The following is a 15036-nucleotide window of genomic DNA, read 5'->3' on the forward strand; positions in this document are numbered from 1 at the left end:
TGAGCTCATAAGCCGATCCTTACCCAGTAGAGTCTTCAGATGAGACCACAGCCCTGGCCCAAACCCTAAATGCAACCTCATGAGACACCTTGAGGCAGACAATTCCACTAAGCCACAGCCTGATTCTGACTCAAAGAAACTGTGAGATAATAAATGTTTGTTCTTTTAAACTGCTATATTTTAGGAAAATTTGTTACATGGCAGTGGATAACTAATATGGTTCCATTTTTATCCAAAGAAAACCTGTTAAACTATATTATTTTATGTGTATGTGTAGAGAAGGTTGGGAACAAGGATACATAGATAGGTGCCCGGAAGGGAAACTTCCAATTGCTGATGGAGGTCACTTCTGGGGCACTGAATTAGGAGAGAAAAAATTGCAATTCCTACTTTCATATTGTTTGAATTTATTACAGCAAGCCCTAATTACTTAGTATAAATATTTATTTTCTTAAAATTTTTCTGCATAATTTCTTTTATATTACATCCTCAACTCATTAGCAATAGTAAGGTACTGCTCTGTGTTGTTAGCCAAGCATAGTGGTGGATTTTCACCAATCCATTCACACACTTTTTCTTTTGTAACAACTGGCAAGTTCTTTCAGAGACAGAGACCCTCCCCATCCCACCAATGAAATAGGGCAAAACTAAGTGAGCCTTCTAGGAACTGAACCCATGGTTTTCCCAGATTAAGGAATAAACTTTTGTTAAAAAAAAAAAGAAGTGGATTGTAACTACCATTACCGCCAACTCCACTAACCTAAAACCCCAAATGATCAGAGCTACGTCTTCCATATTCTGAATAACTTTAATCCTTCCCAGCTCAGGTAATACATTACCATAGCAAAGAAATCCTAGGGTCATATATTGCTCCTTTCTTTCCATTACCAACCACACATACTCATGAACAAACCCAAGGAACAATCTATATCATGAATCTGACCACTTTCCTCTATTTTTGTTGCTACTGCCTGAATCCAAGCCACTCTCATTGCTCCTCTAGACCACTGTATAGACCACGGTATAGCTCTCTCGCTAGTCCTCCCACTTCCACACTTGCCAGCCTATAAATCATTCCTCACACAGAGGCCAGGATGTTTTCCAATTTTTTTTTTTTCTTTTAGATGGAGTCTCACTCTATTGCCCAGGCTGGAATGCAGTGGTGTGATCTCCACTCAATGCAAACTCCACCTCCCAGGTTCAAGTAATTCTCCTGCCTCAGCCTCCCGCATAACTGGGATTACAGGTATGTGCCACCATGCACAGCTAATTTTGTATTTTTTGTAGAGATGGGGTTTTGTCATATCAGCCAGGCTGGTCTCAAACTCCTGACCTCAGGTGATCCACCCACTTCAGCCTCCCAAAGTGCTGGGATTACAGGTGTGAGTCACCATGGCTTGCCAGTAATTATTTCTTTCTATCTCCAACAAATTAACAGTGTAAAAGAATATGAATTATAACCCAAATGCAAGATTACCTACAAATAATTCAACAATGAAGTTCTTCTGATTACAAGATGGGATTCTAAGGACAGGAATCAAAAATTTTAACCAAATATAATCAATGTTCATGGGTACTGAATGCATCTGTATAATAAAATATGCCCTAAACATTGCTCAGAACCACAGCAGCTACCTAGAATCATGAAGATAGTGCCACACAAGCTCTAATATCATGTGAACTCTAAAAATGAAATGACAAGAAGTGAAGAATGATCATTGCTATTATTTAGGGCTTTATGTCATTTCTCTGTAGTGCCATCCTGTATTGCCCCTACTCCAGGTAGCAATCTCTCTCCTTCCCACACTCAATGACAAGGATTACATGTTTGAATAAAATGTCAACATCACACATTATGCAGGGTAACGGGAATCCATCATCTAAATATCATTACAATCAAGAACTGTCATGTTCAAATTCTCCCTCACTACTCACAGCTGAAAGAAACAACATCTTTAAGACCTTGCCTGAATTTTCCGCTAACACCCACTTGATTTCAAGGTGACAGAGTGTGTTCTTAAGAGCTGTTACCACCCTGGGTAATTACTAGGTTGGTGCAAAAGTAATTGTGATTTTTGCCATTGAAAGTAATGGCAAAATATAAAGCTAGAGAAAGGCTGTGAGAGAGAATAGAAGTTTAACATCTGTGCCCACTCATGTAGTGTAACTGAGTCAGGGCCACCAGCCACCAAGAACAAAGAAAGCTGCTACAGTCTCTGCCAATTGGGAAGAAAATAGAAATAAGGTGGGAGTAAGGAAACCTTTCTCAACAATTAAAAATACAGAGTTTTAAAAATAACCAAAAGAGGCCAGGAGCGGTGTTTCACGCCTATAATCTCAACACTTCGGGAGCCCAAGGTGGGCGGATCACTTGAGGTCAGGAGTTTGAGACCAGCCTGGCGAACATGGTGAAACCCTGCCTCTACTAAAAATACAAAAATTAGCCCAGCACGGTGGTGGGTGCCTGTAGTCCCTACCACCTGGGGAAGAGGCTGAGGCAGGAGAATTGCTTGAAGCTGGGAGGTGGAGGTTGCAGTGAGCCAAGATTATGCCATTACACTCCAGCCTGGGCGACAGAGCGAGACTCCGTCTCAAAAAAATAAAATAAAATAGAACAAATATAAATTTAAAAAATAAGTAAAAGAGTATAATTGGATTGTTTGTAAAACAAAGGATAAGTGCTTGAGGGGATGGCTACCCCATTCTCCATGATGTGCTTATTTCACATTGCATGCCTGCATCAAAACACCTCATGTACCCCATAAATGCATACACCTACTATGTACCCTCAAAAATTAAAAATTTTAAAAAACAAAATACACAAAGTTTGCTTTATCTTTCTGAAAGCCACAGATATTTCTGGCCAAGAACAGACAGTTTTGAATACTGTCAAGGTCACAACTGCAAATACTGAGTTGGTTGGCAATATTAAAAAGTACACAAAGCAAAGGGATAAAAGTAAATAAAAAGATGGCTGAAATGCAAAACATAAGGAACTGGGCACAGAATTTCACATTTGGCATTGGCATGTGCATGAGGAATGGAGACACTGGTTAGTAAAGCGCTGGCATTATGTTGCTGTCATTGCAGAAGATCTTGGCCAGTGGAATTTAGAACTCCTCCTTTCAGTTTGGTTCAACTCAGAAAACATTCTCAATCAGTGACCTCCAAATCCTTGCCCCCAGAATACAAGAAAAAGACATCTAAACTTTTTATGCTTTTTCTTTTTTTAATTTGTTTGAGACAGGGTCTCACTCTGCCACCCAGGCTGTAATGCAGTGGCGCGATCACGGCTCACTGCACCACTGGCCTCCCAGTGATCGTCCCGCCTCAGCCTCCTGGGTAGCTGAGACCATGGCACACACTGCCAGACCACCACACCAGCTACTTTTTTTATTTTTTGTAGAGACAGGGTCTCACTATGTTGCCCAGGCTGGTCTTGAACTCCTGGTCTGAAGTGATCCTCTCACCATATCAGCCTAAACTTATTTTTTATCTCATTCTTTTTAAGTTCCAGGGTACATGTGCAGGATGTGCAGGTTTGCTACATAGGTAAATGTGGGCTATGGTGGTTTGCTGCACCTGTCAACCCATCACCTAGGTATCAAGCTCAGCATGCATTAGTTATTTTTCCTAATGCTCTCACTTCCCTCACCCTTCGCCAAAAGGTCCCAGTGTGTGTTCTTCCCCTCCCTGTGTCCATGTGTTCTCATTGTTCAGCTCCCACTTATGAGAACATACAGTGTTTGGTTTTCTGTTCCTACATTAGTTTGCTGAGGATAATGGCTTCCAGCTTCATTCATGTCACTGCAAAGGACATGATCTCATTCCTTTTTATGGCTGCATAGTATTCCATGGTGTATATGTACCACATTTTCTTTATCCAGTCTATCATTGATGGGCATTTGGGTTGATTCCATGTCTTTGCTATTATCTCACTCTTTTTAAATGTCTATCTTGTGTGTGTTATAAAATGTATAAACTACATTCAAACAATATGTAGATTACTAAATACACGAACAAGCATAGGGAAAGTAAATATCGGAAACCTTTTCTTTATGACCAGTAGTATGTGATCAAGAAAGTGCAGAGATTTTGATTCAGTAGCTCTAGAGTGAGGCCCTAGAATGTGCATTTTTAATAACTTCCCAGGTAACACTGGTAGACATGTTTTACATATATTCATTCATTTTCATCTTTACAACAATTCTACTATTAGGTGGTGTAATACACTCAGGCTGGCATTATATTAATAACTGTCCCTATTGTACAGATGAGAAAACTGAGGCATGGAAAGTTTAGGTGATGCCCCGAGTTTTCACAGCTAGTAAGTTGGGGAGGCAGAACTCAAATCCAGGCAGTCTGGACATATTCTCCATGACATATTCTCAAGAAGTCAGGAAACTGTGATTGACCCAAAATAAAGTTAAGCAGGAAAGATTGGAAATTTTAAAACCTCAGGTACAAGAGATGTCTGGGCATCCAGGAGGGTGCTTCATCAGTCTGGGTGACCCCTAAGGAAGGGTCATTTCACTCATGAGAGCCAACGTAGATTCAAAAAAGAAAATCCCTCACGTACATTAGTCACATTTGTTTAGCTCTTGGAGATGAGACTATTCTCAAAAGACAAAGATAGGAAATAAGACACAAAGATTGCTTCAATAAAATATCACCCAACCAGAGCAGCTCGTTGTCATTTTTTTTTTTATGGAAGCCTTTTACCGTATGGAACTAATTATCACCATCTGCCGTTCCATACTTCTATTTCCTGTCTAGCAGCTCATTCTTCAAAAACTCAGTAGCTTCCTCTCTTTACATTTGTAAATGCTGTTGACTATGGATAAAATCCATGTTTACTTTCTATTCAGAACCCCATAGGAAAGCTTGTTTTAATCACCCACAGATGTTTCATTCAGTTCTGCTTAGTTTGGCACAGAACTTCAGAAGGAAATAAAAGAAAAATCTTTATTTTATATTTCAATTGTAGATTGTTACAGACTAAATAAAATGCCAAATTGTTATTGGAAACAACACAGCCACTGTAATAATGATAGTCGACATCTTATTTTTACAATTATAATTTTTCTGGCATTTGTTTAACTCAAGATGGTTTCCATATTTTACAAAGGGCTTTTCCCCCTTCTCTGAATGAAACTCCATTGAAGCCATAGAACTTTGTAATTTATTTTCAATACATTCTTGTACATTTGAGAAAAATGGAAACTATTGCATGATTTATAGTGATTAGGCTTTTAAATACTTTTCACCCTTCTGGTGTCATGTTTTGATATGTGTTGTCCTTTTGGATTCCTTTAAGCCAACTCCAAAGAACACTTCATACATATCTAATATTATATGAGTCAGCTCTTCCTTATTTCCCTTTTATTTTTTATTTCTTAACTAAAAAAACATTAATGACATATAAACATTCACTGCAAATTACATTTACACTTTGCAATTATTAAATGTAAGGGGAAAAGGCAGATTTTCTGGTTGAGCATTTCTATGAATTTTTGGTAGACTCTCTGTCTCTAAAGCCTGTGACATGATTGCTAAATATCTCATTTCTTTACAATTCTACCCTTCCATTCAAACCAAAGCTAGCTCACCAGATTCACTGAAACCCAGAAATTTCTAACGAGGTTCTTTTGAACTTCTTCTCATTCCACTAATGCCAAGAATCAAACTACAAAGAAAAGAAAGAATCAAACTATACTTCACAAGACCTAAGTCCAAAATTTCCCAAATGTTTGCTTTTTCCTAACTCTAGTCATTCACATTGCTCCTTCAAAAAGCATTTTACTTAAATTATATTTACATGGCAGAACTCGTTTTCAACTTTCTCCTCATCCAATGTGTTAAAATATCACAGGTATTAACTCTGTTTTGTTTTTTATTCAATATATGTGGTTCACATTGAAGAAAAAAAAATCTTCTCAAATAAAGATAGCCCCAGAATGAACCTACTGGCTTGAAGAGAGATCCAGTTATGGTTCCTGAAATAGTCTGGATGTGTGTCTCCATTCAAACTTCATATTGAAATGCAATCACCAGTGTTGAAGGTGGGGCTTTGTGGAAGGTATATTATGCCATTGTGGCATTGCTATAAAGAAATACCTGAGACTGGGTGATTTATAAAGAAAAAATATTTAATTGGCTGACAGTTCCATAGACTGTACAGGAAGCATGGCAGCACCTGCTTTGTCAGGTAGGGGGGGTGGGAGTGGGAAGGCGGGGCGCTCAGGAAACTTACAATTATAGTGGAAGGTGAAGGGGAAGCAAGCACTTCTTACATGGCCAGAGCAGGAGCAGGGGGGCGGGTGGTGCCACACACTTTTAAACAACCAGATCTCACCAGAACTCACTCACTATCATGAGAATAGCACCAAGGTGGAAATCCATCACCATGATCCAATCACCTCCCACCAGGCCCTACCTCCCACACTGGGGACTACAATTTGATATGATATTTGGGTGGCCACACAAATCCAAACCATATCAGCAGGTGTTTGGAATATGGGGGTGGGTTTCTCATGAATGGTTTAGCACCATCCCCCTTAGTACAGTCCTCCTGATAGTGAGTGCATTCTCGAGAGATCTGGTTGTTTAAAAGTGTGTAGCTTTTACATGACTGTAAGTTTCCTGGGGGCCTCCGGAGAAGCCCCGCAGATGTCAGCACCATGCTTGCTGTACAGCCTGCAGAACTGTGAGCCAATTAAACCTCTTTTCCTTATAAATTACCCAGCCTCAGGTATTTCTTTGTAGCTGTACAAGAGCAGACTAATACAGTTCCTGATCATTGTTTCAATTCACATGTCAAAATTCTGGTTTCAATGTGCTTATTTTGCCCTATCGTAATTTTATCTTGTTGCTCTTCTCCATGTGTCTATTCAGAAAACCTCTAGGTCAAAGAACTTGTGTAATATTGGAGAAAAGAGTGCATACATGAAAGGGAAGGACTGAGATTGTGTCTAAGAGAAGCTACCAAATCAGATGTTTTAAGTCCATGTATGGAAGGAAAGAGTTTTCTTCGCACGGCTGTATTTTCCTCTGTCAGTGACAGCTCTTCAGAGAACAGCTCTGAACTCTGTGTTGATAGTAAGAAAGAATATTTACTTTCCCAAATTATTTGACCCTACCAGCTGTATACATTGGTGATCCAACATCAAAGACAATTAACAAATCCACTAAAGACACAAGGACAGTTTATGATGTCAAAGTTGTGCATATATTTTGTGAAACTAAGATCCTCTGCCTTTAATTAATTAAAGCTATTGGTGGCTATGAATGAGTTTTCTAAACATTATTTTACAAGTTTTTCATTTCAGAGAGGGAAATAAAGCTTATTCATCCTTTGATATCCAGACACTGTAATCAAGACAACTGGGTTCCTATGGGTCAAAGACAACAAATTATAATTTACCATACCCTAAGCGTAAACAAAACTTTAATGTACAATGAAGCTAAAGAGTTCTTCTTGTTATAGAATTCTGCCACCATTTACATGGTGATGACATCAAAGTCTTGTCCTCCAGACACTTGTCCCCTTTACAGAAAAGGGAGAACCACAGGACCAAGTGCTCACCATTTATCTATGCTTATGTAATATTGGGTGACCCTTTACAAACAGCAAATACAGGCACTTAGTTGCTGAGAAATTATAGAGGGAATAAAAACTGAGTGGTCAACTTTCTATAGAGATTATAACTTAAATGAAAAGCAGAGGGGAAAATAAAACTATTATACATATATAGGAATAGAGGCATTACATTTTATGCTATAATTGAAAGTTGGTGTAATTTAGTTCCTTTTAAAAATCAAAATATGGATGTATAAACATCTCAAACACTGGCATGCATTATTCTTTGTGGGTGGATCAGTCTAGGAAAGGTCAAGAAAGCTCCACCCACTTTTACAAAAACAAATTACATGCTTATTAGTTCTTAATCTGTGAAATAACCTGTGTACTACTGTATTTCCTCAAATTGAAGATTCCGTCCATTTTAAGACACACTACTATTTTATTTAGTGAGAAAAAGAAAAAGCTATGCCAATTAAGCTATGGCATATGATCAATTTAAAACACATTCCAATTTCAGAGATATTAAAATGTGAAAAAATGTGCATCTTAGATTTGAAGAAATACAGTGAAATCTTGTCTATACATATATTCATATAGAAACAAAACTTGATAATAGTTCTGGAATACAATAGGATACTTCTTAAGAATATCAAATGTATGATGAATTCTTTAAAGAAGAAGAAAGAGACATCTCACAAGAAACATGGAAAATTAACTTGTCTATACACATTCAGAAATATTTTGTATTTTCCAATACATTTTTTTCCATTATGGTCTTACATATTTATTTCTTTAAATGTATTGCTTTTCTACTGATCACATAAGTAAAAAGTGCTTATAATTTAAAAAGTGAAACTTTAGAAAATACACAAAAATAGGTTCCTGATAAAGATCCAGCCTGACTTTGATCTGTAATGATGCAGGCACTATTTTTTTAAATAGTCCCTCCTTCTTCTCTCTTGCTTTGTTCCTTAATTCCAGATATCCTCTTCCCACATACACAGCTGTTGCTGTAGTTTCTGCTAGAGCCCCCTTCAATCTCTACAATGCTTACCCAGCTTCTAGAGCCTTTGCCCAATTTGCAGTGGGAGACATTCAGCCTCAATCCTTCCATTCCATTTGATTCCTTTAGAGGAGGGAGAAAGGAAGAGGGACAGGGGTGGGTTTCAATTTTAAGATATTAGGACTCTGGATTCAGAAATAGCTTCAGGGAAGTTCAAGGTTAACACTTAATACTGTTTCAACTATTTCAACTACCTTACAGATACTAAGGAGAAAAGAGTGGTTATGTTTCTCCTCCAAGTTTCTTTTAGTGCTTTCTAGTTGATAGATTTCATTTTGATTAGCACGGTAATACAAACGCACACACATTAAGTAAAAAACTCAGAGTTTCATTGCTACTTAGGATGATGAGTGCCATAAAAAGAATATTGCTCCCACTCTAACAACCACAAAAGAGTCAGATAATCTACAAAACTGTAACTATTCTCGAGCCCATCAGAGGGCTGAAGTCCTAACGCAACCAAGTAACCTGAATTCCAAAGAGGGACAAGCTTTCTAAAGGGAGATTGCACACAAAGCTTTTTGCAGAGCAAGGAAGACAGAGGTGGTCACTATTCAGCTAGGTAAGAAAAAAATCAGCCAAAATTTGAATGAATTCTTACAGGGCAAGTGTGGGCTGGTGTGTCAATTTGGAATAGCTAGGAGCCGCAGACACAGGGGAATTTTCACTCACAATCTCAGCTTCAACCTCAGTTTCATGAGCCTCCCCTGGGTACGCATACTGAAGACAAAGACAGGGACCACAGCAGGAAACCTGAGAGTCATCCTTCAGAGACACATCTGCTGCTGATGGAGACAGGCACTGATGAAGACCCTTTCAAGCAGACACCCTTCTCTGTGGAGTTGGGCAGGAAATCTTGGGCCCAGGACTCTGCAATGATGCCAGACACAGGTCAGCTACTGCTAGGAGAGAGAAAAAAATTCTCTGCCACCTAAGGCCAACCACAGATACAAGGCAGAATCCAGCTGACATAGAGAGTAGATGAAGGAATGCTGAGAAAACCCCAGTTTCGAGGCCCAGGCATACACGGCCCGCCTAAGACTGAGGCTGGGCCATTACAAGAGAGAGTCCCCTCTGCCCCCACCCAAGCCCAAAACCAATTAACAAGCAACAGTAGTTTAACACTGAGAAGGGCAAAAACATGAAGAGAGACCCCTCTGTGTTTCAGGCAAGCAAGGTAGAACGAGAACACTGAGAAAAGTCATCCAGTACTCCAGATCCCACTCTAAGCTCAAAGGAATGGCAGCCATCACCAAGGGATGTGAAGCCTGTGATGAACTGATGATAACCATAGCAACAACAACAACAACAACAAAATGCAAACCCAACTCAACTCGAAAGTACATGGATTCAAACTCCACACTGTTTACATGAAAGCAGTAAGCCCATACCAGGCAAAAATACTATTCAACTCAGTCTCTTCAGTTCTTCTCCATACAATGTCCAGCATTCAATAGAAAAGTACAAGACACACAAAAAAGCAAGATAAAGGATGCTATTGTCAAATCATTGACCAACAGGTGCAAACACAGAGATGACTTCAATGCTGGAACTATTGAACAGAGACTTTAAAATCACCATGATCACTATGTTAAATGATCTAGTGAAAAAGTTAGACAACATGCATGAACAGATAGGAAATTTAAGCAGAGTGACAGAAACTATAAAAAGAGTCCAGTGGAAATGATAGAAATTAAAACATTATTAGAGATGAAAAATTTATTTGATAGGTTTATTAGCAGACAGGACAGAGTGAATGTAAAGATAGATTAATAGAAAGTTCCAAACTAAAACACGTAGAGAAAAAAGAATAAAAAGAAATAATTTTAAAAAAAAGAAGTAGAGTTATGGGGCAAATCAAATGGCCTAACGTATGTGTAACTGAAGTTCAAGCATAAAGAGATAATGGACAAGAATTTCCCAAAGTTAAAGAAAAACAACAAATCACAGATCCAAGAATCCCAGAGAATCATAAGCAAGATTTTTTAAAAAGGAAAACAAAAATTTAAAACACTGATATATTGCATAGTCAAACTGCTGGAAAAATATTTAAGACAGGCAGAGAAAAAAAAGAGACATTACATTTATAGGAAGAAAGTCAGAATCTTAAGTAGCATCACTTATTTCATTTAAAATCATAAAATTGTAACCCTCATATGGGGCAACTTAAATTTTATGTTTAATGTTTCCTCATATATTTTGTCTCCCTTATTTGACTGTAGACATTAAGGAAACAGACCTAGTCTTAACACTGTATTAATATTACGTTTATCCTCTTCTATGTTGCTTGACAAAGCATGGGTATTCAATAAGCACTTCTGACTTCAGAGCAGATTCACTTTTTACATGTTTTTTTTTTTTTTTTTTTTTTTTCATAGGATCAGTAAACTTTTTCTTACAGGCCATACGAAGTCTTAAGATATAAAAGTATTTTTAGATTAACTTTATGAAACTTTTAAAGCTTATATTCTCTACCTTTTATTTTTCAGAAAATTTTTTTAGACGTGTGAAACTGGCTCTACATTTAGCAAAATGAGACCATGGAGTCTCCCCACTCTGATACTTCCTTTCTCCAGCATTTACGTATTGAATTTTAGATAATACTGTCACCCACACAATGGGTGGGTTTTACCACTTGGTTGGTGACAGTCCAAAGACCACAACCAAGGAGGATTTAAACAAAGGGATTTTGTTTCCTGCAACAAGTAAGGAGGACAGCTGGGGCAGTTTCCCAAAACAGTACCTCCCAAACAATGGTGAAAACAGCTTTCATTAGGCTGGTTAGCTGAGCCATTGTATGCAGAGGCGGAGTAAAGGCAGAGCCGGTGAAGTAGCTGATCATGCTTCTCCATAGGTCACATGTATAGGAAATGGCAAATAAGCTCCTCCCTGGGTGGGGTTTTTAGTATGGTAATAAGGAAAGTTCACAAGGTTCATCTCCAACTCAGAGGTCTCTGGACCCAACCAGTTTTTATTCATCTAGAGCTGAGCTTAACTCTGGAACTTTTTGAAACAACTCAAGATGCAACAGTTACAAGTGGGTGCTTTTTCAGGGTGCATGCCCAAAAACCCGGGGATCATGGGTTACAATATCATATTCATCCACCTATTATTTTGTTATCTACTATTCTCTATGTGTAATTTGTGTTTTCCTCCACAAACAGATTGTCGATCCTTCAAAATAAGGTCCGTAATGTCTGTATTTTATATTTCATACACAACAGACAGATAATCAAATATTTGGTTACTAATGTTAAAATAATAAAAATATCTAGGAATGTCCAGCTCTGACATGCTATGTTTAGGTCCCAGGCTCAAAAAGAGGGAGCCTGCAGTAAAAGATGTGGAGTCCATTGCTGAACTCAACCTTGACCTTCATCCACACTCTCAGCTGCTTGTTCCCCACTGGGCTCAGCTTCACCTTTCTGCCTCACACACCTGTAGGTGGGGCCAGGTCTGAGGTTCCCTGACATATTTATCTCTCTGGTTCCACAACTATCATTTTATCCCCTTCTTATAAGCTGCATACCCAGTTCTAATTCCAGACCCAGGAGTCAGGCTCTGGACAAGAAATAATCTTGAAAGGTATGAAAACAAACAAATCTCTATATAAAGCCACAGTAAAAAGGTGGTATGATCGGGTATGTAAACCATTCTTCTACTAGGATTATATTTAAGAGAAATGCAGCACATTTTCACACAACAAATTTATATGAAATCAAAGAACATAATCCCCAAATTATTAGTTTAGCAGAATGTTTAAATAAATGGAATGTTTAGCCTGCCAACTTCTCATACAAGTAGACTAATTATTCCACAAAAACGTCACACTCTAAAGCCTAGGATTTGCCGGTGTGCTCTTGCAAATACATCTGCGCCTAAGAAAATTCCAAGTATCAGAGCTTCAAAGATGAGAAACACTGAAGTGTCCAATCCATTTCTTTGACCCACCCAAGGTGTTACAATCTATTATTGGTAGTTACGTTCTACTGAACATAACGGAAACACTGAATTAGGGAACACTGAACCATGGATCCCAGGGGAAATACAGAGTTGGGTTCCTGCAAATGTTGATCACAATGTTTCTATCAATCAAGACATAACCTTACTTTATGTGTTCATTTAAATAAACCTTATTTAACATATTATTGATTCATTAACATTGAACTGAGAACTAAAGCACCTTAACTCCTACCTGAATGAAGCTTATCTAACACACATATTTTCTCTGTGAGACACTTCGCAGCCTTCTGCTTAGGAATACTGGACACCACTTCAATACGAAGCTTCGGAGGAAGGAGGCATTTTAAACAGCAAAATCACTAGGAAATATCACAAAAATGTGGAAAATATGGCACTAAGCAGATTGCAAATTTAAAAACATTTATTTACAAGGGCTGAAATAAGAAGACAGAGCGTTACCTTATTCAACATCATCTGGGAACATCCATGTCGGATAACTCAAATTCTTCATCACTCTATGCTTATCCACAAACAACTGCAAAGGCACCATGAGTACTGATTTGGGGGATCTCAGGGATGCAGATTCTAGTGGGATGGGAGGAAAAACAACATTCTAATAGAGCTTTCTAAAAATGAAATGGGCCGAACTAGGAGAGGACTCTCCAATCTTTGACTTGTATGTAATTCAGATCTGTCACTCCCAAATCAGGTACACATCAGAAAACCTGGGTGGGAAGCTTGTTAAAAATACTCCAGTGTTTCTGACTTAGTAGATCTAGATGGGGCTCAGAATCTGTATTTTTATCAACAAATTTTTCATCGCTCTATGCATGTCCGCAAATGACTGCAAAGGCACCACGAGTACTGATTTGGAGGATCTCAGGGATGCGGATTCTAGTTGGATGGGGAGAAAAACAACATTCTAATAGAACTTCCTAAAAATGCAATGGGCCTACCCAGGAGAGGACTTTCCAATCTTTGGTGTGGTTGCAAAAAGGAAATTTTTGCAAATAGGCAACTTCACAAATAGAGAATTCATCATAATAAGCATAGACTTTATCTCCATCTCAAATGTCCTCCTCAATAGCCCAATTTGATACGTACCTTGCACATCCTCTCACCTCTCTCAACTTTCCAGCCATTGATCTTGTTACTTGCTCATCAACATCCACCCACCCACCTTGTCTCCAATGCACATTTTCATCCTTCCTAATCATAGAAGCGCCACGCTCAAGTGTGTACATTTTATTGTATGTAAACTTCATCTCAATATATATGTGACAAAATAAGTATAGTAAAATGTCAATAAGAGAATCTAGGTGGTGGGTATATGGGTGTTCACTATAAAATTTTTTCAACTTTTTGTGTGTTTGAAAACATTCCTAATAACATGGGAAAAGAGAATAGGAGTCACGTGTTCCAAAAACATTCTAAAAATATATTTAATGAAATGAAATTGAATCTTTCCCCAATCTTCTGCCCAACACCTCACTTCCCTTCATAATGTCTTCATCAGGTGGTCATATGGACAAGTGATTTCCAAATGCTGCTTCATGGACGAGCTGCCTCAGAATAACCCAGGTGCTGATAAAAATACAGGTTCTGAGCCACATCCAGACCTACTAAGTCAGAAACACTGGAGTATTTTTAACGAGCCCCCCACCCAGATTTTCTGACGTGTGCCTGGTTTGGGAGTGACAGATCTGAATTACATACAACCACACCAATGACTGGAAAGTCCTCTCCTGGGATGGCCCATTTAATTTTTAGAAAGCTCTGTTAGAATATTGTTTTTCCTCCCATCCAACTGGAATCTGCATCCTTGAGATCTTCCACTCATCTGTTCTTTTTATTTTGGGGGCCATACACTGAATCCCTCTTCCTCTTTATAATAACTATAGTTCTCATTATTATTATGTTTTTGTAGAGATGGGGTCTCACTACATTGCCCAGGCTGGTCTCAAACTCTTGGACTCAAAAAATCCTCTGGCTTCAGCCTCCCAGTGCTGGGATTACAGGCATGAGCTCCCGCACTCAGCCCACAGCTCTCATGATCAGTGCTGATTACATCGTATGACGGTACACTCTCTGCTACACTCCATGCATCCTCTCACAGTAGCCTTGTGGATGTCATGCCCCACCCCATCTTCCTACCTTTCCCAATACCAAGCAGTCAGGGCACCTTCACTTTCTGTGAAATCATGACATGACCTTCGAGTGCCTTCACCAATCTTTTCTGAAAACAGTCAAAAAGTAAACCTCAGACATTCCACTCTGCGTGAATGAATTTATCTAATCCTTTTTTTTTCTTTTTTTTGAGACAAGAGTCTCACTCCGTCACCCAAGCTGGAGTGCAGTGCCGTAATGATCTCAGCTCACCATAACCTCCGCCTCCCGAGTTCAAGCGATTCTCCTGCCTCAGCCTTTA

General features: G+C 38.7%; 1 long non-coding RNA gene across 1 annotated transcript in view; it reads right to left on the reverse strand.

Moving 5' to 3' along the window:
• The window catches only part of LOC103880529, a 96176-nt gene that overhangs the window by 71414 nt on the left and 9726 nt on the right, over positions 1-15036 (reverse strand). Inside the window, exons 2-4 of the long non-coding RNA XR_004179735.1 lie at positions 13068-13193; positions 12841-12967; positions 8637-8708 (exon numbers count right to left, since the gene is read on the reverse strand). This is a non-coding gene — a long non-coding RNA (uncharacterized LOC103880529). The remainder of the gene's footprint in view (positions 1-8636; positions 8709-12840; positions 12968-13067; positions 13194-15036) is intronic.

This window comes from Papio anubis, chromosome 18 (genome assembly GCF_008728515.1).
Source record: "Papio anubis isolate 15944 chromosome 18, Panubis1.0, whole genome shotgun sequence".
Classification (NCBI taxonomy): Eukaryota; Metazoa; Chordata; class Mammalia; order Primates; family Cercopithecidae; genus Papio; species Papio anubis.